Source organism: Sus scrofa, chromosome 1, assembly GCF_054392235.1.
Source record: "Sus scrofa isolate SSC_HxYL_T2T_F1_AM1 chromosome 1, Sscrofa_HxYL_maternal_Yorkshire_Landrace_v2.0, whole genome shotgun sequence".
In the NCBI taxonomy this organism is placed as follows: domain Eukaryota; kingdom Metazoa; phylum Chordata; class Mammalia; order Artiodactyla; family Suidae; genus Sus; species Sus scrofa.
The window spans coordinates 14,438,999-14,465,535 of record NC_139383.1 but is presented as its reverse complement, the minus strand read 5'-3'; the positions used below and the strand labels follow the sequence as shown (position 1 = coordinate 14,465,535).

The 26,537-nt window shown below is 41.7% G+C and overlaps 1 protein-coding gene across 33 annotated transcripts in view; it reads left to right on the top strand.

The window, feature by feature from the left end:
• ESR1 (estrogen receptor 1) overlaps nucleotides 1-26,537 on the top strand; it is a 384,969-nt gene that overhangs the window by 158,499 nt on the left and 199,933 nt on the right. Inside the window, exon 1 of one of the 33 annotated variants that reach the window (XM_085010446.1) lies at nucleotides 24,635-24,750. The gene's annotated coding sequence lies outside the window, so the exon portion shown is untranslated. 33 annotated transcript variants of the gene reach the window in all.

Here is a 26,537-nt window from a genome sequence, read left to right as displayed (position 1 = left end):
AATTCCTTGTGTACAAAAATGGAAAGGTTGTAATAATACCCCCTAAACCATAGAAGCATTAAACTCAGCACTGCAGGAGATGTCTCACAGCAGAAGAAAAGAACCATGGGGTGTCTCAGAAGATAAGGTTATGAGTTGAGGGGCGGGAGCGGGCACAGTGCCCTGGAGTAAACTTGAAGATATTACCGAAGAGATGGTGTTTAAATGGATACTCTGTCCGGTGGACCAGGTAGAGAGTTCTCCTTCATTGTAAGTGCTGCCTGATTTGCTGTTGTGATTGCATAGCTCACTTCTGCATGATTGGACTGTGGAGCGTTATGTAATATTTTAGGAGAGGGTGGGGTTTTTATTATTTGTAACATATTCCATGTGTTTATCTGTGCCACCGTCATTAGTAGTAAGTCCATCATGTAGTTAGAGGTTGATATTACTTTCCTCACTTCTAGGATATTGTGCTATTTCAGTTTACTCTTGAAGCTTGACGTGGGAGTGATGCTGATAAAAATCTGAAGATGTCCATCTGCAGTCACATATACGTAGCTATTGTGGAGGTGAAGGTATTTGACATTTGATGTGGAAGAAAACACTTGGTCCCAAGCTAAGGTGTATTTAAGTAGGCTTAGCATAGACTCCGTCTTTTTTATGTTTTGTAACTGTTTTTGATTTTTTTCCTGGTTTTTGCTCTATGAATTTTTTTTTTTTCCTTTTTAGGGTTGCACCTGCGGCATATGGAGGTTCCCAGGCTAGGGGTCAAATCGGAGCTACAGCTGCCGGCCTACACCACAGCCACAGCAATGCCAGATCCGAGCCGCGTCTGAGACCTACACCACAGCTCATGGCAACGCTGGATCTTTAACCCACTGAGCAAGGCCAGGGATCGAACCCGCAACCTCATGGTTCCTAGTTGGATTTGTTTCCACTGCACCACGATGGGAACTCCTGCTTTATGAAATATTTATGAAAGGGTGTTTGAGAAAAAAAAAAAGTGACTAGAGACTTGCACTTCTAAGCAATGACATAAATTTTCCTATAATGTGAATCACTAGTAGAATGATAAACTTAGATACAGCTTTTAGTTTTTAAGGTTGTGGGAGTATACTTGATCTCAGAGAAGGAAAAAAAAAAATGGTTCGGTCAGCTTAATCAGTTATATGCAGAGTGTTTGAAGGCTTTCAACTCCTCCGTCCTCCATTCTTTCTATGTAATTCTTTTTCCTAAGGCTGCTACTGTTGATGTAGGTGGTGTAAATGCCTAAGATGACAGCAGCACGTAAATTTAGAGCCCAGAAATGGGCTTTTTGGTTTTTTGTGTGTCTCCCACCTGTTCTGGCTCTGTTCCTTCCTGAATTTTTGTAAATTCACATGAGGACTGCGAGAGGCCAGGTGGGTTCTAGTTCAACTCTGAGGCTGAGGTACCTGGCTGCTTTTTTCTTGCATTTGTGTCTCCTCTGAATCAAGTAAGGACATCAGAGCCATAATTTCTTTTCTTTTTTTCTTTTTTTTTCTTTTTTTTGTCTTTTTGCCTTTTCTAGGGCCTCTCCCTCAGCATATGGAGGTTCCCAGGCTAGGGGTTGAATCGGAGCTGTAGCCGCCAGCCTATACCACAGCCACAGCAATGCGGGATCCGAGCCGCGTCTGCCACCTACACCACAGCTCACAGCAACGCCAGATCCTTAACCCACTGAGCAAAGCCAGGGATCGAACCCTCAACCCCATGGTTCCTAGTCGGATTCGTTAACCACTGAGCCACGAAAGGAAACTCCAGCAATTGATCTTGGATCCATTTTCCTAAAAATACAAGTGCTGGAGTTCCCTTCATGGCTCAGTGGTTAACGAATCCGACTAGGAACCATGGGGTTGAGGGTTCGATCCCTGGCCTTGCTCAGTGGGTTAAGGATCTGGCATTGCTGTGAGCTGAGGTGTAGGTTGCAGATGCGGCTCAGATCCTGAGTTGCTGTGGCTGTGGTGTAGGTCGGTGGCTATAGCTCCCATTCGACCCCTAGCCTGAGAACCTCCATGTGCCGCAGGAGTGGCCCAAGAAAAGGCAAAAAAAAAAAAAAAGATAAAATACAAGTGCTGTTCAGGGCCCTGTAGACCATTTATTACTCATAAAATGCTTCTCAGAGAATCACTTTTTCTGAATACAGGACAGGAAAAAGACTTTGAGTCAAAGGTTTCTTGTAAACCCCTGTGTGTGTGTGTGTGTGTGTGTGTGTGTATTCACATACATGTGCGCCTACACGTAGGTACCTGCATCAACATACATAAAAACACATATTCACATAGACACATGTATCTAGAGGGGAAGCTGCATGTATAGACTTTGGAAATATGTACTGCAAAATATTAACAGTGACTGTCTCTCAGTGAGGGATTATGACTAACTTTAGATATTTTTGCTTATCTGCATTTTCATTTTTCAAATTCGTATCTTTACTTGTGTAATAAAACCTTATTTTCAAGATCCATGTTGCAACCAGTTTCAGGCTAGTGTTTTCTTCCCTCTTTCCTCAGTAGAGAAAGCCTGGTGAGTATCTCACAAGTCTTCATGTTTTAGTTTCAAAACATCTTTATTCTCTGTTTGCAAGAGGACACCTTTCCACTGAAGGGCAGCTTTCATTTTCTTATGCACGAGTCCATTGAAATTGCATCAGGTGGACATGGGGGAGCTGAGGCCAATCAAATACTATTCCTTATGTGTCACTGAGAAAGTATAGCAGAGGAGGTGAAAGGCCCTGTGTTAATGATACCCGAAGGCATCAGGGCTTCAGAGCAGCTGGCCTGACCAGTGAGGATGAACTATTTCAGTCTTGCAGCACGACAGTGATTGCTTACCCTCATCGTACATCCCAGGAAGGAAGAGCCGGCCTCCTGGGAGGGCCCTGGCTATTAGCACTTGTGCATGGCAGTTGCACACGAGTACAACCGAAATCCTCTTGAAATGAGGGATTGCATTCCTGATGTCCAGAGCTAGCAGCTCTCAGCTTCCCTTTCCTATTTCTCAAGAGTCACAAAGAAAAAAATTCTTTGTATCCCCAAGGAATGTCTCCCCATTAATCAAAGACTTCAAATTTAGTCACTCAGGAGGTAGTCCTAGTCCTAGTAAGTGTTTCCCCCTTTGACGTGCATATGGCCGGATAGCCACTGAAATTCATGAAGCTTTGCATTAGAGTGTTGTTTTCCCCCTGAGGTCTTCGCCTCTTGGTTAAGACACTGGACTCTGCATTAGACCAGCCTTTCCCAGACCTTTCAAGAAAAGGGACCACTTGAAAGAGGATAAAATTTGAGGACTTGCACATGGTCGTGCTTGTACTGGTCCTCACTGTCCCCTGATGGAGAAAACACATCCTGACCGTAAACTCTCATGGAAGGAGTGATGCTTTCAGATGCGTCTGCATATTACCCTTGCCCTGAGGGCTTCACGCTTGAAGAGCGTACTGCCACGCAGCAGTGACCTACGTTGAGCTGGTCAGTCTGGACACGGCGCTTGAGCCTCACCTCGATTGCCTGCCCTTTGCCGTTAACTCCCTGTGCCAACAGCATCGTGACCGATGACGAGCTTTAGCAGTTCATTCTCCTCCTACTTGTCCATTGAGAAGTTTTGTGCTTTTTCTTCCGCAGGTGGTTGGACAAAGGGTAGCAAAGTCATCTTGAAACAGCTGGAAAAACAGAGAGCAAAGAATTATCTTTGACTGTAATGGATTAATCACAGTATTGGTTTTATTTTTGTTTGGTTTTCGCAGAAATTAAATTTGTACCTTTAAGAAGGTCTTGAGATAGAAAACCAACGACTCAGTGATAATGAGCGGCTGCTTTGGTCTTTTAGGCTAAACCATCTGAAGTCCCAGGGAGTTTTGGGTGCCATGCTGGGGGCTCCTGGCTGCCCCAGGTCAGGGTCAGTGGGTCAGTGGTGGAGGGCACCTTCTCGGTGCTAAGGTGCTCTTAAGGTGAGCTGCTGCTGCTTCTTACCTTGGGGCAGAAACAGAGTATTTTGTTGCATTAATTCTTAGAAATGTGAAAAGAGTGTCAGTAATTTTCTCTTTGGAGATATTAAATTTTCTCACTTGACACTCATAATACTGGAGCTCCTTTTTCCAAATTAATTTTAGTGTTTAAGACCATTCAGTTTTTTTTTTTAAGAAAAAAAAACCCTTCATTTTCAGCTCTTTAAAGAAGGTAGCTCTTTGAAATACTACTGCTACTATTATGACTGCTACGACTACTATTTTAGTCCTTTTGCTCTTGTGTAGTTTGCTTGCATGTGGTGAAATATGTCAGAATCAAGACACCATTGGAAGGAGTTCCCTGGTGGCTCAGTGGGTTAAGGATCTGGTGTCATCACTGCTGTGGTTTGGGCCGCTGCTGTGGTGCTGTCTCAATCCCTGGCCTGGGAACGAATTTACCCACATGTTGCTGTCATAGCCAGAAAAAAAAAAGAAAAGAAAAAGAAAAAGGAAGCAGCCATTGGAATAGACAAGGTGAGAGGTAAAATTGGATGGAACTGGGACCAGTAGAGCATCATAGGATGTGCAGCTGATGCAGTCCTGCCCTCACCATGTGGAGGGGCTGTTTTGCTGAAGGAGAGGCAGCAGCTGATTTCACAGCAGATTGGGTTTTGAGGGAGAGAAAGGGAATGAATCTGAGGTGTTGAGTCAGGATGATTGGAAAATCACCGAGGCCAATGCTTGGAAATAATGGATTTGGACCACTGAGCAACTGGGAGTTGAACAGCAGAGGTCTGGCCCACCATCCTACCTCTTGATCCATTCTTGTCTATTTTTGGTATTTCACCTGTGAATTATTGCATTCCTTGCAATTGCATTATTTCTTGCCTCGGGAGTTTAGCTTTGTATTTTTAGTAGAAACCAAGGCCACAATCGCATCTCATCTGGTACCATCCTGCATAGGACTACCCATTCGCTTAAATCCAAAGCTGGATTAGGGATTGCTGTGATTTACTGCTCGCGGTATGAAATCATGTAAATACTTAATAGTGTATCTGAAATGAAAGGAATTGAAATTAAAGAATGAGTCATTTATCAGGAAATAACAGGTCACATTGATTTATTTCTGCAAGACTTTAGTTGAAACCTGTTCCTTCAAAATCGGCTTTGTTTCAATTACCTATTAAGTGGGGTGAATTGTTATAAAAAGGCCGCTGAGTCGGGTTACAGTAGCATTCTTCTAAGAAAATCTTTACACGAGGAGTCGTTAGGGGCTATCCACTTCGTACCTGCCAACATGGCAGTACATCCAGAAGGGGAGGAAAACAGGCGTCTCCTTCTTTCTTTCACCACCCCCACCCCCTGGCAACTATCGTAACTTATGATGTACAAAATAGCATGATTATCTTTACTCTCGCTGTATTTTTGTATTTTGAAGTCGGATTTTATCACCATTTATCAAAAGGGATTTCTGTAAACCTATGTTTTCCCGAAAGTGGGAGGCAGTGCTGCCAAGGGCTGCCAAGCCTCACAGACTGACATCCTGCAGCTAGCAACGCTTTGGGAAGCACTCTGTTTGGCTCAGCTTTGGTCAGGGACACTCCTGGAGCAACTAGCCGTTGTCATGAGGCAGAGTCACATTTCAGAGGTGATCCTGGGAGCTTACCCTCTCTGGGCTGTTTCGTGAGCCGTACATGCCTGATGGCGTCTTTCGCACCTGATGGCTCCAGATTTCCATTGCCTCAATTATAAATGACACAGTAATTCCTACTTTGCTGGACTGATGCCGTGATTAGAGATTATGCTTAAGGTGTAGAGAGTCATGGTTGTTATTATCTGCAGATGGCTCTGTCAGATTTCCTCTAGGATAGCTTTCTGCTCTGAAGTTAAGTAGAGCAAATACCTTACTATTTCACTGATTTTGCTTCTAATTCAATCTTTACCTCTTCTTCCCTTCTTTTTTATTTGGCCATGCCTGCGGCATGCGGAAGTGCCTGGGCCAGGGATTGAACCCTCACCACAGCTGTAACCAGAGCCACAGCAGTGACGATGCAAGATTCTTAACCCACTGAGCCACCAGGGAACTCCTACCTCTTCTTTTCTTTTCTTTCTTCTTTGCTTTTTAGGGCCACGCCTATGGCATATGAAAGTATGGAGGTTCCCAGGCTAGGGTTTGAGTTGGAGCTGCAGCTGCAAGCTTATGCCATAGCCACAGCAATGTGGGATCCGAGTGAAGGCTGAGACCTACACCACAGCTCACAGCAGCACTGGATTCCTGACCCACTGAGCGAGGACAGGGATCAAACCCGCATCATCATGATTACTAGTCAGGCTTGTTACTGCTGAGCTACAATGGGAACTCCTCTCTTATTTCTTAAGCATAAATTTCTCTGTCGTCGTAAGCATCTGAGAATTAGTTAGCATTTCTACTACAAAATGAAGGGAATCAGAGTTTTGAAAACTCTTCTGTAGGTGTCTTCTTCTTACCCATGCTTTTTTTCCACCTTATTAAGAATGCCAAGCTTTGGAGACCAGGACAGAACATCTTTGGGCCTCTCTTTTTTTTTTTTTTTGCTTTTTTTAGGGCTGCACCCGGGTCATATGGAGGGAGGTTCCCAGGCTAGGGGTGGAATTGGAGCAACAGCTGCTGGCCTATGCCACAGCCTCAGCAATGCCAGATCTGAGCCACGTCTGCAATCTACCCCACAGCTCATGGCAATGCTGGATCCTTAACCCACTGAATGAGGCCAAGGGATCAAAACTGCAAGCTCATCGTTCCTAGTTGGATTCATTTCTCTTGCGCTACGATGGGAACTCCTCTTTGGGTCTCTTAAAATATCGTCTGTAGCTTGTAGCATATAGTTGAGACTCAAAATTCCTTGAATAATTTAATTTTCTTCATTTTTTTCCCTGCTACATCCATTCTTTTTGTAAAAAATTTAACTAGTCTTTTTAAAAATATACTTAAAAAGAACATATATAGTTTAACTCGCATAGTAGGAAACTAGAGGCAAACACTTTACAAATTAAACTTGTATGTATAGATCATTGGAATAGATTTTATTTTATGGACGGTTGAGTCTAAATCGTCTATTTCAAATCTCGCTATGTCCTGCGAGTAGCACCAAAGAATTGAATCTCTGTGAGAGCATTACCAAAGAGTAGGCTCTGCCTCCAAATTAGATGAGCATTTTGTAGTAGATTAGGGAAGCAAAAATCACAATAAGCTTTATAATTGCTGCTTCGAAATCAGAATTTGGAATGGCACCAAATTATTAATCATAGAAAGAATAGATTTCAAAAAGGTAATTGTACCACATCTTAACACTTCTTGAAATATATTCTGTTAGATAAAATGCGGTCCTTCTTCCCTGCTCTCATTTGTGAGCAATGAGGGTAATTCAGGTAGCTTGAATCAGAAATTGGCATACAGATTGGCTTAATAGTTCGGGCCTTACTGACTGGAGATGACTTTTATCCTTTATTATCTTGGATGAGAGCGGCAGCCACGTTCACTTACTTTAAAGCCCAGAAGTGAATTATTAGTCGAGTTTAGCTCTTCTCTGAGAGGCATGTTATGACTTTGCTGCATTCTTGGACAGTTAGACTGTAGTTCTCGGCTGTTTAAAAAGGTGTTTGAATGTGTTTTGTTAAGAGGCTCGAATAAACAGCTATTTTTCTTACATTTTGCTTGCTTTTTCAAGCATTAGCGAAGACAGGCAGCCTTAGGCTGACGAGAGTGAATTTTTGGATAGGACCAAGTGTTTTGGATGAATTATACTTGACGGCGTAAATGTAGCCTAGCGAGTTATATGATATGAAGAGAACCACTTAAGGGTAAAAAAGGATTGTTGAACTATTAAGAAATGATAGGTTATTATAGATCGGCTGGAAGGTATTGTCATTTAGCTACAGTCCCTACAAATTTGAGCACTGCTGGTCTGGAGGTTTAGTATCTAATAATAATGATGGGTAAGGTTGAATGAGACTTTATGGTAGGGTTTCGTATGCATCATCTCATTTAATTCTCTACAGAAAATCTGGGAAGTCAGCACTATAATTACTCTCATTTATAGATGAGGAAACCGAGGTGTATAAGAAACTAAACCAGTATTGAGGAGTTCCTGCTGTGGTGCAATGGGATCAGCGCCGTCTCTGGAGTGCTGGCGTGCAGGTTCCATCCCCAGCCTGGCACAGTGGGTTAAGGATCGAGTGTTGCTGCAACTGTGACTTGGATCTGACCTGATCCCTAGGCCAGGAACTCCATAGAGAGGAAAAAAAACCAAACAGTGGTCAGTAGTCAGACCACAGAACCCACTGTGTTGTATGAGCCACTGTGCTCATCTGTGTCCCACAAGGAAGAAATGCTTCTAAAAGGGACACTGGAAGTGAGGCCTGACCATAGCAGGCTCCTTGTCCCACTAGGTTTACAGGCAAGAAAAGGAGGTACGGAGTTGGTTGGGGTTAGTCCTGTTTTCCAGGGGAACTGCTGTTATCACGTACTAAGCAGAGTCCAGGACACCCCCTGTGCCTCCTTATATCCTCTCAGCCTATGATAAAGGTTAATGGTGACTCCACCCTCTATATGGGGAGGGGATCAAGGCCCCTTGGGATAAAGGTTTGGGTTAGCAGAAAGCAAGAGATGCCAGGCCCAGCTGGGGCAGGAGGAGAGTCAGATTCTTAGGCTGGCTTGGAGACAGGAGCAGAAACACACTGGAGCATCTGCCTGTGGTTTGCGCATCTGCTTCTTGTTCTCTGCTGGGGTATCTGAAGACCAAGAAACACAGCACACACTTATCCTTTTCCCCATTCTTTGTAAAGGAAAGGTGGTGTTTTCTCTTGCTTAACAATGTTCTGCTGGTGAGGTGTATTGCTGGTCCCTGGGTTGCTGAGTAGAGAGAAGTAACCGCTGGATAAGATGGTGGAAAAATCAGAAAAGAAACAAAGATAAATGCCAGGCTAATGTTGGTTAAAATGTTTTTAAAATATTTTTCCTTTTGGATTATTAAAAAAAAAAGAAACGAGTTCCCGCTGTGGCTCAATGGGATTGGTGGTGTGTCTGCAGCACCAGAATGTGGATTCAATCCCCAGCCTGGCAATGTGGGTTAAAGGATTGTGGCTGGGGCTCAGATCTGATCCCTGGGTGGGAACTCCACATGCTGTGGGGTGATCAAAAAAGAAAAAAAATTGAAGACACGAATACACATGGTTAAATCCTTAACAGTATAAGATTTACTGTTTAGGTAAATGATGAAAAGTTAAGGTCTTCCTCTGGTTCCATACTCAGATCCATACTTCCTTTCTGTCTTTTTTTTTTTTTTTTCCTTAGGGCCACACCCATGGCATATAGAAGTTCCCAGTTGCAGCAGCTGGGCCACACCACAGCCACAGCAGCGCCAGATTGGAGCTGAGTCTGCAACCTACACCACAGCTCACAGCAATGCAGGATCCTTTGACCCACTGAGTGAGGCAAGGGATCAAACCTGATCCTCATGGATTCTAGTTGGATTCTTCACCCACGAGCTGCAATGGGAACTCCCATACTTCCTTTCTGATAGGTAAACACTTAATGGTTTCTTCCAAAAATCGCATAGATATACATTCACAGACACTCACACATGTATGTATGTTTTGGTAATGTGAGTGGTGTCCTACTCTGCACATTATTTTATGCCTAGATTTTCTCATGTAAAAATGTATATTGGATATTTTTTTATATTAGTACACACGTTTCATTTTATTTTAATGACCGTATTAGTCCACAGTAATATCTTCTATGGGTGCATAGTTTTATGGTTGACCAAGTGTTCGCCTACGTTGTCTTTCTGGGCCTCACAGCAGCCACTAGGAGAGCTATCGAAAGGCCCAGAAGGGTTGCCTGCTTCGCCCAGGATGGCATGGCGCGTGGGACTCAAATACGAGTTTGGTGCCCCCAACACTGACATTCCCCAAAGACACCCATATTCCTTTCATTTACTGCATCGACCCCAAGGGAGGAAAACTCTCAGGAGCAGTAAAAACAAACCAACCAACAAAAAACCCAACAACAAAACTGACAAACCAACCCGTCAATCTGGAAGTCCAAAAAGCCAGATGATAAGGAAATGTGTGCCTCCAGAAAGTGAGACAAGAGAATGATCCACGTTTAGAACTAGAATGGCCCCTAGTGAGTCCAGCAGATCCAGCCCTTTCCTTTTGCAGATGAGGGTCTAAGGCCAAGATGTCACCAAGCTTGCTCGGGTCACACAACTATGTCATTTTCTTTCATGAGGCTGGTTCTAGAGAGCGGAGGGAAAGGACACTCTAGATTTTCCCATGCTCTCTTGTTCTCGTCAGCGACAGCGGTGTGTGGACAGCATATAAACGTTTGAAAAATGAGAAGACTTTCCGTGCACAGTTAGGTGGCTCTTTGAAGTGAATGCTCCCTGCAGGGAGGTGTAATCACATCAGCTAGAGCTGTCGGGGTGCCCAGATGGTGTGGATTTTAATATCATCTCTGCTTCCTCATCATTGGTTTACTGAGCACCTAATGTCCACACAGCTCTTTGCCAGGCGGCAGGGCTCCTGCAGCATGTATTGAAGAAACCATCCCCAACCACGAGGGCTTTGGATGCATGAGAATCATCACCTGCGCTATTTTGGGTTAAATTTACCGTGAAAGTAAGGACAATTCAATACAAAGCCATTCTTTTTATGCATACGTTTGTTTTAATTTACCCAACAACCATCCTGTAAAGGTTCCCTGGCAAGGCAGCGAATGAAAACTAGCCTCTTTTTTTGTCTACTTGTTCGGAATAATTGTCATTCAAGCTGAGAAAGTAGACTAGTAGTTCTTTTTAAGTCTGACAGATCCTCTCTGATCATCTTTTGGTTTATTTCTACATTCTGGAGTGGACTTCGACCTCAGTTTTTAAAAATGACTGAATTCATGTGTTTGAACCTGCTAGAAGAGACCTCTGACCCATTGAATCAGAAGCTCCTGCCTCTTCTTTCATTATCTTTATCAGGATGCCTCAGGGCAACTTTACCTGGGGAGTTGATTTTGGAGGGCGCCCAAGGTGGAGTTAGATGGTCACATGTCTATAAGAAAAACACTCAGGGGTGGCAGCTTGAAGGACATTTGGATTCCACACCACATCAGATCATAGCAAATACAGTCTCTCCATTCTCTTCTTAAAGCACCACAGTGAGCCCGAGATGGGAGGATGGCACGGTAGGATGATCGCTGTATTAGCATCTCAGCATCCAGGACAGGAAACACAAGTCCACTCAGGGTCTCTGAGTTTGACCCTCTCGTTCGGATTGCTTGACCATTATCCTCTGACTTTCTCCTTCAGCTTGGGACAAGAACAGCTTGAAATTGTTCCTGCTGTTTTTTGGACACCAGTGTTTGGATTTTAAACGAGTACAAGTAGGAAGAAAGCTTGGACAACTCCGTGGAAAAATTGAACGGAGCAAAGGAGAGGGATCTAGAGGTGAGAGGAAGACCGCCTGGCATGGAACTCATCGCTCCAGTTGTCATACGGTCTCCTCTTTGCTTGATGCTTGTCTGTTGTCCCAGAAGGAGCAATTTCAGAAAGTCCTTTTCTGGTCTATGGAATAGCACTTGCTTATTTGTTGAGCCCTAAGAGGCGTTATTAAAAGTGGTTCATTGTCTCTAGGGTATTACAATGAGACGGTGGTTACTGATTTCGTTATGTTTTCCTTTATTGCAGCTGTTGGTTTGATTCTATGCCAGGTGCTTAAAACAATTGTGGTTTTGCACATGGTAAGTGGGGCAGGACAAGAAGAGGGATCACATTGTTGCCCTGGCCGAACTTTTGAGCAGACTGGGGCCTGACGAGGGGACCCAGAAGATTTCCTCTTGACTTCATTTTCACTTCGGGAAAGAAACTTTCCAGGACAATTATCTTTCCTAGAATTCCTTTACATTTTTTCCTTTAAAAATATACCTAGATACAAATATATTTCTATTTAAGAAAAAGTAAGCTGGTGATTGAAGGCAGCGGTTGTCACTGAAAAGAGGCAGGAGGACTGACCTGATATGAACATATAACTTGGGGATGCATCGTGAAGGCACACTGTTTCTGCTTGCACGCCATCGCGTACAGATGCGGTTGTGAAATCGTTCAAATCATGGCCCATTGAATGTCCTCACTGGATTTTTAGGAATGTGTTCACGGAGATAGCCAAATTCTATTTCATTTTGTTTGGCTCACTGCTTTGGCTGTAAATCAGAGAATATTCACTTTAATATCCGAGTCAAACTTTATTTCCAAACATAATACTGCAGTTGTTCTTCCGCAGAAGGTGAATTTTTTATTTATTTCCTCAATACCTTACTTTCTATGTTCTCTTTCTCTCTTTGTTTTATGATGGAGTGTGTTAAAAAGATTTCCAGAAAGATTTTGTGGGTTTTTTTTTTTTTTTTGGTCTTTTTAGGGCTGCACCTGTGGCATATGGAGGTTTCCAGGCTAAGGGTCTAATTGGAGCTACAGCTGCCGGCCTACACCAGAGCCACAGCAATGCCACATCCAAGCCGCGTCTGCGACCTACACCACAGCTCACCTCAATGCTGGATCCTTTAACCCACTGAGCGAGGCCAGGGATCGAACCTGCAACCTCATGGTTCCTAGTCGGATTCGTTTCTGTTGTGCCATGACGGGAACTCCAGATTTTGTATTTTTATAATATAGATTATAACCTGCTGATGAATGTGTTTCATGTGATTCAGCTCTCATATCTTAAATTGTGGAAGTATTAGGAATCACAGGTTTTAGTTAATTTTATTACTGCTTCTGAAATGCCCTCCCAATGACATAACAGAGTGATGACATCAGGGAATTACATTTTTATTACAGTGTGAATTGTAACAATATTTAGGCACTTGGCTTTAGTAGTTCTCGAGTTCTTTCCTTTTCCCCAGCCCTCTGGTGGAGTTTCTTGGGGAACAAGCACTTGTGAATGACATAGACCTGACCTGGCTCCGCCACCTCCAGCCAAGTGGCCTTCAGTAAGTTATTCAGTCTTTTGAAGTCTCAGCCTCTGCTTCTATAACATGGCGATTGCAGTACCCTCTCTCATCAGTTATGATGCTTAGATGAGAAAAACAACTGATGTCATTCAGCACAGTGTTTGGTCCATGGGGAGCATGGCCAATACTTCCAGCCAGTTCTGAGGCCCGGTTGCCAGGAAGGAGGTCTGAACATATGAACAGGGCAGCTAAAAACGCACAACTTTGATTCCTCTTCCTGCCCTGCCTCATGTAGGTGCTTTCTATACCACCAACTTCTTATTTATCTATTTATGTATCTTTTTGGCCTCAAACATAAGTTTCATATACCTGATACCTTGTCTTCTGTCTACACTTTGGCATGCGCATCACCAGCTCTAGTTTCCATCCATCACCGTGCTGTTGACCCCTTTACGCATTCGCCATCTCCCTACCCGTCTTCCCCTCTGGTAACTACTACTCTGTTCTCCGTTTCTATCTCTTTGTTTTTGTTTGGTTTGGTTTTATTGATTGATGGACTTAGATTCCCCACCTGGGTGAGATCATACACTAGTTACCTTTTTGTCTGACATTTCATTTAGCACAATACTTTTAAGATCTATCCATGTTGTCACAAATGGCAAGATTTCTTCTTCTCTTTTGTGGCTGAGGAGTGTTCCCTTGTATATATGCACCACTTCTTCTTTCTCCATTGATCCACTGGTGGGCTCTTAGGTTGCTCTTAGGTTGTATCCATAGCTTGGAAATTATAAATAATGCTGCAGTAAACCTGGGGAGTACATGTATCTTTTTGGATTAGTATTTTTTTTTTTTTTTTGGTATCCTTTAGATAAATGCCCAGAAGTGAAATAGCTGGATCATATGGTAATTCCAGTCTTAATTGTTTGAAGAATTTCTATTTGAGTAATAAAAAATAAATAAAAAAAGAGAATTTCTATACTGTTTTCCGTGGTGGCTTTGCCAATTTATATTCCCACCAATAGTGTATAAGGGTTCCCTTTTCTCCAAATCCTTTTCAACAGTTGTTATTTTTTGCCTTTTTGATAATAGCCATTCTAACGAATGTGAGGCGATAGCTCATTGTGTATTTGATTTGCATTTCCCTGATAATTAGGATGTTAAGCGTGTTTTCATATACCTGTTGGCTGTCTTTGGAAAACTGCCTCTTCATTCCTCTGCCCATTTTTTAGTAGAGTTTTTTGTTGTGATTGTTGTTGAGTGGTATGAGTTCTCTGTGTATTTTGGATAGGAACCTCTTATCAGAAACAGAAATGAGTGCTCAGAACGCATATGTGGACAGTTAATTTACAATAAAGGAACAAAGACCTTATATTGGAGAAAAGGTAGGCTTCAATAAATGGTTGTGGGAAAACTGGACAGCCACATGCAAAAGAATGAAGCTCAACTACCATCTCACACCATTCTCAAAAATCAACTCAAAATAGATTAAAGACTTGAACATAAGACCTGAAGCCATGGAAGCCCTGGAAGAAAACAGGCAGGACACCCTTTGACATCATCAATCTTAGCAATATCTTTCTGAATATGTCTCCTCAGGCAAGTGAAACAAAAGAAAAAATAAACATGGATTACATCAAACTAAAAAGTTTCTGCACAGCAAAGGGAGCCATTGACAAAACGCAAAGACAGCTTACCAAATGGGAGAAGATGTTCCCAACTTCATTTAAAAAAAAAAATTGTGGTAAAATATACATAACATAAAATTTACCTTTTTTTTTTTGTTCTTTTTAGGGCAGCATCCACGGCATATTGAAGTTCCCAGGCTAGGGGTCCAGTCAGAGCTGTAGCTGCTGGCCTACACCACAGCCACAGCAACGTAGGATTGGAGCCACGTCTGCGACTTACACTACAGCTTACGGCAACGTCGGAGTCTTAGCCCACTGAGCAAGGGCAGGGATCGAACCTGCATCCTCATGAGTGCTAGTCAGATTCGTTTCTGCTGAGCCACGACAGGAACTCCAAAGTTTGCCATTTTAATCACTTTCAAGTGTACAGTTCAGTGGCATTAAGTAATCCACATTGCTGTGTAACCATCACTGTCCATCTCCAGAACTTCATCATCTCAAATGGAAGCTCTGTCCTCACTGAACAATAATTATCCATTTTCTCCTCCTTGCAACTCTTGGTAGCGCCTAGTTACCTTTCTGTCTCTTTGAATTTGACTGTTCTAGGTACTTCATATAAATGGAACCATATAATATTTGTCCTTTTGTGTCTGGCTTATTTCACTTAGCATAATGCCTTCGAGGTTCATCTATGGTTTTTTAAAAACCTCAGAATTTCCTTCCTTTTGAAGGCTGCATAAAATTCCCTCCTGTGTCAGTTTTGCTTTCCTTGGTTTCAGTTTCCTGTGGTCAACCACTGTCTGAAAATATTAACTGAAAAGTTCCAGAAATAATTTTTTTTTTGTCTTTTTACCTTTTCTAGGGCTGCTCCTGTGGCATATGGAGGTTCCCAGGCTAGGGGTCCAATTGGAGCTGCAGCCACTGGCCTACACCAGAGCCATAGCAACGCAGGATCCGAACCACGTCTGCAACCTACACCACAGCTCACGGCAATGCCGGATCGTTAACCCACTGAGCAAGGGCAGGGACTGAACCCGTGACCCCATGGTTCCTAGTCAGATTCGTTAACCACTGTGCCATGACGGGAACTCCCAGAAATAAAATTTAAATTGCATGCACTTCTGAAGATGGAGATGAAATCTTTTGCCATCCGGCTTTGTCCTGCTCAGGGATATGTAGCATCCTTTTATCCAGTGTATCCCACTGTTAGTCACCTAGTAGCCATCTGGGTTATCAGATTGACTGTTGAGGTATCTGAGTGCTGTGTTCAAGTAACTCTTCTTTTACATCTGGGTTATCAGATTGACTGTTGAGGTATCTGAGTGCTGTGTTCAAGTAACTCTTCTTTTACCTAAAAGTGGCCCCAAAGTTTAAGAGTGGAGATGCTAGCAATTCAGTTATTCTCTCACTGTGCCTGATTTATAAATTAAACTTTATCATATGTAGGTATCTATAGGAAAAGACAGTATATATATAGGCTTCAGCACTAACTGAAGTTTCTGGCATCCACTGGGCTTCTTGGAACATATCCTTTCGGATTTGGGGGGCTACTGTATATATCACATTTTGTTTATCTGCTTATCTATCAATGGACAATTGAGTTGTTCCCACCTGTTGGTGAGAATGAATCATGCTGCTGTTTATGTGGTGTACAAATGTCTGTTTGAGTCTCTGCTTTCAGTTCTTTTGGGGTGGATACTCAGAAGTAGAGTTTCTTGATAATATGCTCTCCAACTTCAATTTGACTTACTTGCCTTCCAAGCTTCAGTTCTGTATTTACAATAGCCTGTTGGGTAGTTGCTTGTTGGTCTGCTACTGATGTCTCAAATGCAGCATGTTTAAAATTGTTCTATGCTTCTTTTTCCCACCTCCATCCCACATCAGATCTTCTTTCTGAGTCATGATAAGAAATGTTCAAGACACCCCAGCACAAACCACTGGAATCTTTTTCTTCCTCTTCGTCTTCTAGCCCTAAGCATTTGGCAAAGCTATTTCAAACTTCTTCATGTCTTCTCTCTGCCTCACCTACTTTATGACTCAGAGATGATCTGTGCCTATTTTGGTGTGATTTTTTTTTCTTTGGCATAACTTTGAATACTTTTAAATTCTTCATTTTTAATGAAAATCAGACACTCCCATTTTCATTAAAAAAAATCCATTAAACGCTCATTCCTGCAACTAACTCATTGCCAGTCTTCTTTTTCCTTTTATTGATGGGCCTCAACAACATCATCATTTGGACTGATTTTTCAGTTCTACCCATAACACTGCTTTCCTTTGGTCATAGTCAGTGAATATGTGAGGCACCGCTAAGATCAAGCATCACAGGGATGGAGTAGATGGAGATAGCGTAGGAAGTCAGTATTTTCCATGGAGTGTCGGGGAGGGTTAGGCTTCTGTTCCTCTGTGAGGTCATGTCCAGGAGAGCAGGACCACTCATTTCATCCCTGTGATCTAAGTGAAATGCTATTGCCAAAATAATTCAATATTGGTTTGGCCTCCCACGGTATTCTTCTTGCAGATATGTTAAACAGAAGACAGTAACATTGTTTCTCTTGATTCTTCACTTTTTCTAAGTGCATGAGCTTGTGCAGGAGCTTGCGAAGCACTCAGACACTCAGTGGTCACCCAGCTGCAGAGAATCCTACCACAGTTACCTCTGAAAAGCAGATGCAGTTCCCGAGTGAAGATCTTGCCCCTTGGGGAAGTTAAGCCTTCCCTGTATGAATGAGTAGGAGTTCAGTCTCTGTAATAAGCGAGACCTTTCTTCAAAACCCATCTCTGCCATGTGCTTGCTGTAAGGTTTGGAGCAGGCTTTATAACTTTTATCATAGTTTTGCATGTGTGAAATGGAGGTTAATATAATCCCTTCCTTGTAAAGTTGCTGGGGGATTAAATGAAATAATCCATGTGTAACAACGTGCCTGGCCCATCCTGGTTATGTACCATCATGGTCAGGATCCAAGTGGGTCAGTTTTGTTAGTAGTGAGAATGTTTGGTCAGATGATCTCATGCAGTTGCCTCTCAGACAGCAATTGAGCACAAATGTGAAATGAACAAGCTCAGAAAGAGCAGTGGCTGGAAGTCCCCAATCAGGTCCGGGTGGTTGCTGGTTTATATGACAGTGCTTTGAAAATTCTTGAGCAGACTCTTATTTTCCCAATGCCGAGGCTCAAAACTATGTTTTGACGTTTTCTGTACCTTAACACCCAACAAAAATATAATCTTTCACTGATAAGACTAAAAAGTTATAGGTTTCCTTTTGGCCAAATATGTGTAAGATCCTGTGGTTCCATATCAAATTTAAAACTGTTTATAACACTCTATAAATACATATCAATTCTTAGAAGGAGAAAGAAATACTGATTTTGACATCTTACTTAGCACCTTAAACAATTTGTGTTCGGCTCTTGGATACTTCAGATTCTAATGAATGCTAGTTAATTATATGCAGGCGTTCAATGACAGACTTTAATGAAAAGACAGTAAACATGCTTTATAGATGTTAGCCAAATTTATGGGTCAATCGGGTATAAAAGAACGGACCTTTGAAAATGAAATACTGTTTTGTTGGAACAATGAGGCTTTTAGATAGGATTAGCTAAAGTTGATTTTTTTTTTTTCTTTTGGACTTGTGGTTGCTGAGACATTGGAGAGTTAATTTACCTTTAACTTGAGAATTCATTTTCATTTCCATGCCTTAAAAATATGAACAGTGAGCTAAATGCTTGTATGTGTTGGTAAAAAATGTTAAATGCTTATTTTTTACATTTCACTAGCTTTCCTACTTGGCTTTTTGCCTGACCTCATCAAGATCTTCTTGATTTTAATGCATTTTTTCCCCTGAGAGTACGTGTATATCTCTTTATTGAGCTTATTTATAAACAAATAATACAATAAGAGTTGATATCATATAATTTGAGTTTTTTTCTGGTTATGAATTAAATCTATGTGTGTGCTTTCTTCAAACTTTGAAATGTGTCAATGAGAGAAATAATTGGGTGGCACCATTCAAGTACAACTTCTAATTCCATGCTAGAAAGTAGTAAAAAAGGAAAAAAAAACCCTACTATACATATATTACAGAATTGCTATTGAGGCAAGTTGATGTTCATATTTATGTGATATGTTTGAAGCAAATATTTTAACTTCAACTTTTTTTTATTTTTAAATTTTATTTATCTTAAACTTTTTTTGTTTATCTTCAACTTTTTTTAAAAATTTTTTTTGTCTTTTTGCCTTTTCTAGGGCCGATCCTATGGCATTTGGAGGTTCCCAGGCTAGGGGTCTAATTGGAGCTGTAGCCGCAGGCCTAAGCCACAGCCACACAACACATGATCCAAGCCACCTGTCTGCGATCTACACCACAGCTCATGGCAACATCGGATCCTTAACCCACTGAGCAAGGCCAGGGATCGAACCCGCAACCTCATGGTTCCTAGTTGGATTCGTTAACCACTGAGCCACCACAGGAACTCCTATCTTCAACTATTAAGCCATGAGTAGCATACATTGTATTTTAGCTTCGTTACTGAAGAGTCCATGTCTTTTATGTGTAGGAAAACCTTCAATTAAGCTGTGCTCCCTTCCTACTAATACTTTGATGCTGTTAATAATTCATTGATAAGAATTTAAATTTTCTATGAGAAATAGTAAGAGGGCCCCATTATTTTCATAGCTAAACCTGTTCTTTGGTGATGGTGGTGAGGAGGAGATGAATGAAAGAAGTTGTTAATTGCCTTAGAGGACTGAACTTCAGAAAAGTCACAAAGTAGAAGTTCAAAAAAAGTTAAAACGCTCTGAAAAGAACCATTATTAGTAAAAAGAAACCATATCAAAATGCGTACATAACTGAAATGTTAGAGAGAAAAAAATAACATTTTAATGCAGGAAACCATTTCCATAAAGAACAAACTTTTTTGTTTTGTTTTGTTTTTAGAGCGTATGGAAGTTCGTAGGCTAGGGGTTGAATCAGAGCTGCAGCTGAAGCCTATGCCAAAGTCACAGCCACACTATATCCGAACCACCCCTGTGACCTATGCTGCAGCTTGTGGCAGTGCAGGATCCTTAACCCAATGAGCAAGGTCAGGGATTGAAGTCGCGTCCTCATGGATACTGGTTGGATTCTTAACCTGCTGAGCCATGATGGGAAACCCCAAGGACAAGCTTTGAAGTAATTAGAATATGTTGATTTTTATTTGGGGGCAGTCATAAAATATAGTCACCTTAGAAAACCAGCAAGGCATCAGAATAGAAATAGTGGAGACAATTCATGGCTAATCCAAATTCTGATTTCTCACTTCTTGGCCTGTCACACCTGTGAAGAGCTGCTCCTTCGTGCCGATGTCTGGCCTCGTCCAGTGATGACGAGCAGACTTGCCCTTCCCTCTGCTGGTTTCATCCCTTAGGACCGAGCCTTGTTTTTGTGGGCCTGAGTTTTGGGGTCCTGGGGTGTTGTGGCCATTGCTTTGGTGGGGGTCATCACTTTGCCAGCCATTATTTCCTTTATGGAACTCCAGTCTGCCCCCTCAGAGGCATGTGCTCCAGTAAGGGGTTGGGGGGGGGTGTCCAGAGAGAGGGGCACCACAGAGCTTAGAACTCCATTTTGTTCAGATAACAACTATTTGCTGAGCTCTGCTCTGTGCCTGAGAATGTGCTGAGCACAGGATAACTGTGACAGATGAGACAGATACAGCCCATTCCTTGTCAAACTTAAAGTGACCTGGGCATTGAAACAGCAATTAAAGTGCATCGTGGTAGATGTTATGACAGGACAAAAGCCAGACACCCTTGGAGGGGCAGAAAGGATTTCCCAGAGGAATTGCTATCTTGAATGATAACACTTGAAAGATGAATAGGATTCAGCCCTAGAGTAGGAAAAGTCTGTTCCCCTAAGAAAGAAGGGTGTGTGCAAAGCCCAGTGTGTGTGTGTGTGTGTGTGTGTGTGTGTGTGTGTGTGTGAAGGAGCATGGAGTATTTGAACAGAAAGACATGGCTAGAACTTAGATGTGACTTAGAGGGCGGTGAGTGACAAATCTCGGAAAGAAGGCCAAGGCTTATCAGGAACAGCTTGGTGAGTTGTCTTAAGGCATTTAAATTTTTTCCTTGGAGCTTTGAGGCACATCTGAATATCAAAGCAGGTTAATGACATGATGGTGTAGGATTTTAGAAGAATCACTCTGGCACCGTTTCGTAGGAGAAGGCTGGAGTCAGTGGTTGTTTCCATAACCTGGGCGGGAAATGGTAGTGGCTGTAGTGACGACAGGCCCAGGGCACACTTGATTTTGCTTTGAAAAAGAATTTTAAAAGAATTGATTTGGTTTTTTTTCCTGTCTTCTTTGCTTTTATTTTTTTAAATTTATTTTTAATTGTAATCAATTGTTATTTCCCCAATCCATTCTTTTTCTACTGTACGGCATGGTGACCCAGTTATACATACATGTATACATTCTATTTTCTCACATTATCAGGCTCCATCATAAGTGACTAGACATAGTTCCCAGTGCTACACAGCAGGATCTCATTGCTAATCCATTCCAAAGGCAATAGTCTGCATCTGTTAACCCCAAGTTCCCAGTCCATCCCGCTCCCTCCCCCTCCCTCTTGGCAGCCACAAGTCTATTCTCCAAGTCCATGATTTTCTTTTCTGTGGAAAGGTTCATTTGTGCTGTATATTAGATTCCAGATATAAGTGATACCATGTGGTATTTGTCTTTCTCTTTGTGACTTATTTCACTTTGTATGAGAGTCCCCAGTTCCATCCATGTTGCTGCAAATGGCATTATTTTGTTCTTTTTTATGGCTGAGTAGTATTCCATTGCGTATATATACCACATCTTCCGAATCCAATCATCTGTTGATGGACATTTGGGTTGTTTCCTTGTCTTGGCTGTTGTGAATAGTGCTGCAATGAAAATGTGGGTGCAAAAAAATAAAATAATTGATTTGGTAAGTGTGTATATGAGTGTGTTGTGGGGAGTGGGAAGGGTTGAGTGAGGAAGAGGGTGGGGTCTTGGGGTCTAGAATAACACCCATGTTTCAAGCTTCATGGTGTGGCAGTGGATAGGAACAGATGGGTGAGGAAAGAAGATGGTCAGCTGTGCCTGGGGCACATCCGTCTTGAAGAATCCATGCCAGTCAAGTCTAAATGAACTGGGGGCAGCTGGGTGTAGGGGTGTGAGGCTTAAGTAAGGAGATTTGGTCTGAGGTGACTGCTAGAATGCATCGAGGGAAAAGTGTGATTCCTCTCCGGCTGCTGCTCTTTTTATTTTATTTTTCCAGGCTTATTCAGATGTAATTGACAAAAGGTAGATATTTAAAGTATGCAAAGGGATGATTTGATATATGTATACACTGTGAAAGGATTTCTCCCCATTGAATAGTTAACACATTCATCATTTTTTTTTTTTTTTTTTTGGTGAGAACATTTAAAATCTACTCTCTGAGCCAATTTCAATTAAACGATACATCATTATCAGCTGTAGCCGCCATGTTATACATTAGATCCTCAGACCTGATTCAACTTGTAACCGAAAGTTTGTTCCGTTTGGCCTTTTTTTCTTTTTTCAGATTCCACATATAAGTGATCCCATGCCGTATTTATCTTTCTCCTGGCGTATTATCCTCCGGCTTATGTCATCTAATATGATGCCCGCCAGGCTCATCCACATTGTCAAGAATGACAGAATTTCTCTACTTGTTAAGGGCGAACAGTATTCCATTAGATATGTTTCCCATTTCCTTTATCTGCTCATCTGTCACCAGACACTTGGGTTGTGTCTCTGCCTTGGCTATTGCGAACAATGCTGCCCTGAGCACAGACGTGCAGACACCTCTTTGAAACAATGAGTTCGTTTCCTTGGCATATAGATCCAGAAGTGGGACTGCTGGATCATACGGTAGTTCTATTTTTTAATTTCTCGCAAAACCTCCATACGGTTTTCTGTAGCGGCCGCACCAGCTTTCCATGCCCACCAGTTGTGCATGAGGGTTCCCTTTGCTCTACATTCTCTCTGCTTTTTTATTTCTTTTTTTTTTTTTTTTTTTTTTGTCTTTTTGTCTTTGTTGTTGTTGTTGTTGTTGCTATTTCTTGGGCCGCTCCCGCGGCATATGGAGGTTCCCAGGCTAGGGGTTGAATCGGAGCTGTAGCCACCGGCCTACGCCAGAGCCACAGCAACGCGGGATCCGAGCCGCGTCTGCAACCTACACCACAGCTCACGGCAACGCCGGATCGTTAACCCACTGAGCAAGGGCAGGGACCGAACCCGCAACCGCATGGTTCCTAGTCGGATTCGTTAACCACTGTGCCACGACGGGAACTCCTCTCTGCTTTTTTAAATTGGATCTTTTTTAAAATTTCCATTGAATCTCTGAAGGCAGGTCATGGCTTCTTTTCATAACTAACAAATCTAAATTTTCTGTGTCATGGTAATAATGCAAAAACAGCCAAAAGAGGAAAAAATAAGAAGAAAAGGGAAAACACAAAGTCAAGGGAGGAATCCGGGAGAGACGTGGGGAAAAGCTCAGCTGAGCCCTTTTGTTGCCCCTGTGGATGAGTCTGGTAATTCCTGCTCATAGATTCTACTCTCCCCACTATTCATGGTCCCTGCTTATGTTTCACTTGCCTCCTCTCCTATTATTCAAACCTTAAATTAGCCTAAAGGCTTGATTTTTATTTCTTGGTGGGCAAGATGATAGCAATTATTTCTCCAAACCTTCCCCTGCAGCTGATACCTCAAATCTGCACTTGCCCTTCATCCTGTGCAAGAGGAAGTTTTGGGCAGATCTGGTCACAGGCACAGATTGCTTCAGTCTCTTCAGTAAAGACATTGTATGTCTCATTAATATAGTTTTGAAAACTGAACTCTATTTCAAAAAGATTTCCCCTTGCCTTACTTTCACAAGGCCAAATAATAAAATTTAAAAAGAAGTTTCTTCTTAAAGAAACTTCAATCAATTGCTTTAAGCACACAGCTTACCCAAGCCTTCTCATTAGGGAACAAAAAATTTTTTTTTCTATCTTCGGATGTAAATTGAAGACTTACAAGTAGTTGTTAATGGTGTTTAGTTACGAAGAATTTGTTTTAATTGTATATATCAAATAGGTACTTATTAATTTTTCTTGTTGCCAATTTATCATTTCTAAATTTTAGTATAGTTTGGGCAGGAGAAAACCCAGCTTTGTCACAAAAGGTTTGCATTATGAATTTGATTCTGTTGCACATCTATTTTAGTTCTTGTTAAGGGATGAATTTGATTGTGAAAACCCAGGATATTTTATGTGTTGAAAATGTTAGTTCAAGAATTTCATTTGGTTTCATAGAGATACACATCTATGATGGCTGGCCACTCCAAACATAAAACTTAAACTTTCGACACAATTGAGTTCTTCCATTTTCTAGCTGACAGTGTGTCTGGCTTTTGGAAGAGAAAGTGAATCAAAGTAATTTTGGGTTCAAATGATTATCGACTGTTCCCTTCTGAGACTTAATGTAAAATCATTTTTTTAAGAGTTAAAGTAAGTCAAGGAATTCCTATTGTGGCTCAGCTTTAATGAACCCAACTAGCATCCATAAGGACGGGGGTTCCATCCCTGGCTTCGCTCAGTGGGTTTAGGATGCAGCATTGCTGTGAGCTGTGGTGTAGGGTGCAGATGTGGCTCACATCCTGCGTTGCTGTGGCTCTGGAATAGGTTGGCAGCTGCAGTTCTGATTCAACCTCTAGCCTGGGAACTTCTATATGCCATGAGTGCAGCCCTAAAAAGAAAAAAAAAAGAGTTAAAATAAGTCAGCATTATGCAAGTTACTGGATAAAAATCATAGGAGACCAAATAACAAGAATTTCTTTGAAATGTCAGAAGAATATGTCTTCTGCTTAGAGTTTACATCTATTACCTCCTCAATTTACCCCTGTTAATAGGCAATATTCTCAAAATAATAACTGTGTCTTGATATGTGGGACAGTGTGTGGTCTTTTCCTGAACTTACAAGGTTTTAACTATATTGACTAGTTTGTTGATTCCTATTATGCAATAGAAGAATGCAGATGTTAACTTAATCTGAAGCCTGTTTTTACAGTGACTTTTACAGAGTATATCTAAAGATGCAGAATCAAGTTTTATGAGACCAACTTTTCTTGTCAAGTCCCCATTCCACCCTATTCTAATTGGACTGACCCTCGAAGTGAATAAAGCACAAAGAGGACTGTAGGTGAAACATTTCACCTCACGTTGCATCTTGCCCTTAGTAAATGAGAAAAGAGAGACAAATAGAGAATCTGAGTTAGAAGGTCACATACACACTCGCTTTTTTTAATGAATGAAAACATGTTTTAAAATAGTACATATCTCCATGTCCATGATTTTCTTTTCTGTGGAAAGGTTCATTTGTGTCGTATTTTTAGATTCCAGATATAAGTGATATCATACGTTATTTGTCTTTCTCTTTCTGACTTACTTCACTTAGTATGAGAGTCTCTAGTTCCATCCATGTTGCTGCAAATGGCATTATTTTGTTCTTTTTTATGGCTGAGTAGTATTGCACTGTGTATACCTCTTAGAAAATTGACAGAACACTGTAAACCAGCTATAATGGAAAAAATAAAAATCATTATTAAAAATAAAATAAAATAGTACATATCATCCTTTTAGTCTAAATTCAGGACATTTTCCCAAGAGATATAAGAATTTAGACTTATAGAAATGAACTTCTTCATAAAAATATGCCAACAATATTTTTTTAATTTTTGAAGTTCAATATTTTGCACACTATCAACTCAGACTTCTTTGGATGGATAAAGAAATGGAGGTGACTTCTAAGTCATCGAGCAGAAACTTTATGTGGGCAGTTGGCTGTTCTGTCCCCAGAGCTCAGAGAAAACGGTTGAGCTGGGAATTGAAGTCTGAGTCATCTGCCTTTAGCGGTGACAAAAGCCACAAATGTGAGATAGATTTTCTGGTGGGAGAACTCAGAGCTGCAAGAAGAGAAAAGGGCCTGACATTGAGCCCTCTGCAGCTCTGGCTCATGGATGGATGGAAGCCAGTGAATCTGAAGAGGCTGGGAAGCCCCAACCTGAGAGGTAGAAGGAACACTGGTTATGCTTTGTGTTATGGAAACCGAGGGAAACACGTGTTTTTTTTTTTGTTTGTTTGTTTTTCATGTATCTTTTTAAATACTTTTAAAAATTATGATTGATTTACAATGTTCTATCGATTTCAGTTGTACAGAAAAGTGACCCAGTCATACATATATATTCTTTTTCTCGCATTACCCTCCAGCATGTTCCATCACAAGTGATTCAGTGTAGTTTCCTGTGCTGTAAGCAGGGTCTCAGTGCCCATCCACTCCAAATGCAATATTTTCATCTACTAACCCCAGACCCTGCGTGTTTTAAGAGGGAGGTCAAATAAGACGTGCGCTCAGAGTATCTGTTGAATTCAGCAGCAGATGCCACGGGTGGTTTTTGGGAAGCTGCTTTTGTGGCGCAACAACTGTGGCAGACAGATGGCCATGAGTTGAGCCATGCTGGAGAAAAAGGAGGAAGAAGACCTCAGGTGTAGACATCTGTGAGGATTTGAGCTGAGAAGGAGGACAGGATGTGAGAGAGAAGTTGGAGAGTGATGTGGGTCAAGGGAGACCTTTTTTTTTGTGGGAAACGCTCACAATGTGATAAAATCCAATAAGAAAGAAGCATTTGAGTGAGAGAGATTCAATGAGCAAGAGAGAAAAATAAGAGAATGAGAATAAAAGGCCAGCAGCGACAACAACTAATATTATTCATGAGGTGCTGAGCTAAGCCCTTGGCATGTATTCTCACATTTAATTCTTAGAATAATGTAATTCTTAGAATAATGTTATATAGTGTGTACCACTGTTTTTTTCTAGGTTAGAGGGGGAAAGGTGGACTGGGGGATGTTAACTAACTTGCTTAGAGTCCTCCAGCTAGTAAGTGATGGACTTACTAACTTAAGGACTGAACTTGGCTACTGCCCCAGCCC